Source organism: Pteropus alecto, unplaced genomic scaffold, assembly GCF_000325575.1.
Source record: "Pteropus alecto unplaced genomic scaffold, ASM32557v1 scaffold239, whole genome shotgun sequence".
NCBI classification, from domain to species: Eukaryota; Metazoa; Chordata; class Mammalia; order Chiroptera; family Pteropodidae; genus Pteropus; species Pteropus alecto.
Window position 1 is genome coordinate 3243007 of NW_006494613.1, and position 3445 is coordinate 3246451.

Genomic DNA, 3445 nt, shown 5'->3' on the forward strand with positions numbered 1-3445 from the left:
CAGACAAGTAAACACTCAGTCACAAAATGATATGGGAAATATTATTAGAGAAGAGATTCAGGGAGTACATCATAAACATACCTCTTCTAGACTACTTCTTTGTGGTTAATAAACATATTGAGCCTGCACTATGAGTATCTGATCCCATAGGAACCCTTGGTTCATAGAAATACTTGTGTTTTTAAGTATATAAACTGAAGGGCATATTTTCACATCACAATTAGTTAAAATGAGAGTTGTCTTTAAATACAAATCTAAGAAAGGAGTGGAGGGTGGGTAGAAAAGGTAAAGAGATTAAGAAGTACAAATTGGCAGTTTCAAAATAGTCACGAGAATGTAAAGTACAGCATAAGGAATATAGTCAATAATATTGTAATAACTATGTATAGTGACAGGTGGGCCTAGACTTATTGGAGGGACACTCCATAAGTTATATAAATGTCTAAGCATTATGCTGTACAGCTGAAATGAATGTGATATTGAATATCAATTATAATTGAAAAATAAAAATTTAAAAATACAAATTAATGAACAGGCATTCTTATATGACTTACATGCCTCAGTATCTTTACAATGACTTTCTTAGGAAATTTAGGTATTGATTTTTTAAAAACGATAAAAACAACACAATGGCCCCAATTAGCATGATTGAGTAAAAATAAAGTCCACAAAAGGTGTGTAATTTACTTAACATTAATGCACTATCAAAAAGATTCCAGGATTTCAATGACTGGATTTCTGTGGCATTGAGAAGATATATTAAAAATAGGTGAGTAGCTTTGTTAAGTAATCTAACACACGGCAGTGGACTTTTTAACGCTAGTATTGAAAGGCAGGACTAATGCTTGCTTGGCTTGTTGGGTTATTTGTGTAATCTCATTTATTGGGAGGTTGTTTATTTACCATCCTCAATAGTCGAAAACCCAGTAAAGAAGAAAAAATATGCTTTCAAACAACATTTGAGCAGTCCAAATATATGTCCCAAAATCTATGCACTAAGGTTCATGTGCCTTACTCCTTTGGTGAGCACATCAGCCCTATACATAGAACCTACTTAGTTTTACTTTAGATTGAATTGTGACAAGTGAGGCTATCTGGATTCTCAGTCAGCACCAGACCAGAAGCTGCCAAATCAGAAGAGCAGGAGAGTATTGCAGGCATGCTGGCAACAGAGAAAGGACAACAGATTGTTGGTTAGTGAAGGGGGGAGAAAGAAACTATAAAAGGCAGAGATAATCACCAGGTCATAGTGTCCCAGAGTCCTTCAGTAGAGTGAGAGTAGCTTATGTACCTCCCGGGAGCATCCCTAACACGTAGGAAGAAACCTTATATTGAATGGGAACTTGATGTATTTGTTGAATCCACTACAACCTACTATAATAAATAATTTTAATATAATTAACCTCGAATTTTCAAGAGAAAGCCAAATGAAGTCCAATAAACTGCTTAAGAAAATAGACACATTTATAATACATATTAGAAAATCTTTGTGTAACAGTTTAAAGCAATTTTTTAAAAAGTTTGACTCTTTAGAGGGGCAAGCCCTAATTATGCAGATCACTTAACTGGAATAGTTTGCTTTGCATCAATCCTGGATAAATGATGCTCTATAGAACAGCAGACTTTACTAAGCTGCAAATAATAAGCTATCATATGAGATTTAAACTATATAAGATGGCAACAGATTGCACAGTTGAATTGCTAGCGTGATGTAAAATAATTGCTCTAAAATGCACTATCACCATTAAGCAAAATAGTCCTACCATGTGCCCAGCACTGTGCTAGGTGCCAGATTTATGAAGCAGTAATTTGAAAATTTGCTTTTAAGATTGTGAAAATATTCCAAAACACTCATTCATATCTTTAAAGGTTGAAGGAAATTCTGAATGCACATTACAGCCATTATATAACAGGCATAGAAGGCTGTTTATGACTTGAATACATTTTTTAAAATTACACTAGCAACTCTATTTTCAAATGCTATAGAATTCTAAAGACTATGAAAACCTACATATAAGACTAGAGTTCTTCATACACTCATTTGTTTTGTGTTATAAGTGTTTTAACACGGGCATGCCATTTCAGAGTTTAGGGTGAGGTTAAGCTGTCCTCTGGCGTTTTTGTATCAAGCACAAACAATTTCAGCAATGGCACTCATTTCCCCTGGTAATTTTTTTCATGGCGAGTTACTAAATGCTAGATGCTAGAGTCAAAAAGAAACCTGACATCTGGGGAGGTGTTGAGGGAGAATCGTTCTAGTTAGATGTTTGGGGAGCGTAAAGAGGACAAGATTTTAAAACAGCAAATACAAGAAGGGGAAATTATGGTTTCGTATGACTCTCTCCTCCCTCCACTTTCTCTGTTCGCGAATCCATATAACCTCAATTTAGAGGCGGGTTCAGAGAGATTAGGCTGCAGGAAACCCAGAGGCTCCACAGCGCTGCCGCCCGGGCCTCGTGATGTAATTGTTATTTCTTATTCAGAGACTGAACCGAGGAGAGCTGCCGAAGAAGTGGCAGCCCTGTTCCTTTTTGCCTTGTTTTGTAGGGTCGAATTCCTCCCGGGGATGAGTAAGTAGATTCGCTGACAGACTCTGCTGGAGACTTCGCAGTGACAAAGCAGCTGAAGATAAACCCTATTCCTGGGACCTACGTCCGTCCAAGGAGCTGAACGGGGCACTCTTCAGGTCTCCATCCCAGTTTTCTCTTGGAGTCACTCCATATTTATTCCTGGGTGCCTACTACGAGTTGGGCGTGGGGTCAAAGTGACCTGGAGTTAGTGCCTGTCCCCTTCCCCAACAAGATTAAAGCAGGACACACAGGTTACAAGGTGGTGGAAGTTGGAGGTGGGTGAGGGGAGCCAAGGGACCGCGTGTTGCGGGGTGAAATGGGAGGAGGGGACCCCTAAGGCGCCAGCATCCAGGCGGGGACCCTGTGCGTCCCGGCTCCCAGGCTGTGCCCCAAACGCGAGCTTTCGGCCTGTGTGACGAGAAAGACGCCCCGGGCCCCAGGGAGGAGCTGTCCAGGCGCCTTCGGCGGTCCGGGGCGGCTGGACAGAGCCGGGAGCCCAGGGAGATCGCTGGGGCGCGAGGGGCGCCCACCTCTCCCGGCCGGCGCGGTCCTCCTGCCGCCTCAGGGCCCTGCAGCCCCCGCCCGGCCATCCGGAGGGCGATCAGGGAAGAAAACAACACAACAGAGGGGGCTCCACAGCGCCAGTGAGCTGCCGGGACCCGAGTGGCTTCCTCCCGCCCCGTGACAATGGGAAGGAGGGGTAAAAAAGGGTTAAGAAACTTGGCTGAGGAGCTGAATGGCGTGCAGCGGCGAGGGGAGGGACTGGGCCGCGGCGGACTCGGTGGCGGAGGGAGGAGCGCGGCTGCGGGCGGGCGGCGAGCGAGGCGCTCAAAGTCAGCCTCGCAGACATTGCAGCAGAGCCCCGAACTCGGGAG

General features: G+C 43.5%; 1 protein-coding gene across 5 annotated transcripts in view; it reads left to right on the forward strand.

Annotated features, from left to right (window-relative positions):
- Window positions 1-2471: 2471 nt before the first annotated feature.
- The window catches only part of NRIP1 (nuclear receptor interacting protein 1), an 84171-nt gene continuing 83197 nt past the window's right edge, over window positions 2472-3445 (forward strand). For 3 of the 5 annotated variants that reach the window (XM_015600188.2, XM_025042489.1, XM_015600195.2), the window contains exon 1: window positions 2484-2686. The gene's annotated coding sequence lies outside the window, so the exon portion shown is untranslated. The other 2 variants (XM_015600191.2, XM_015600193.2) reach the window with 2 other exon arrangements.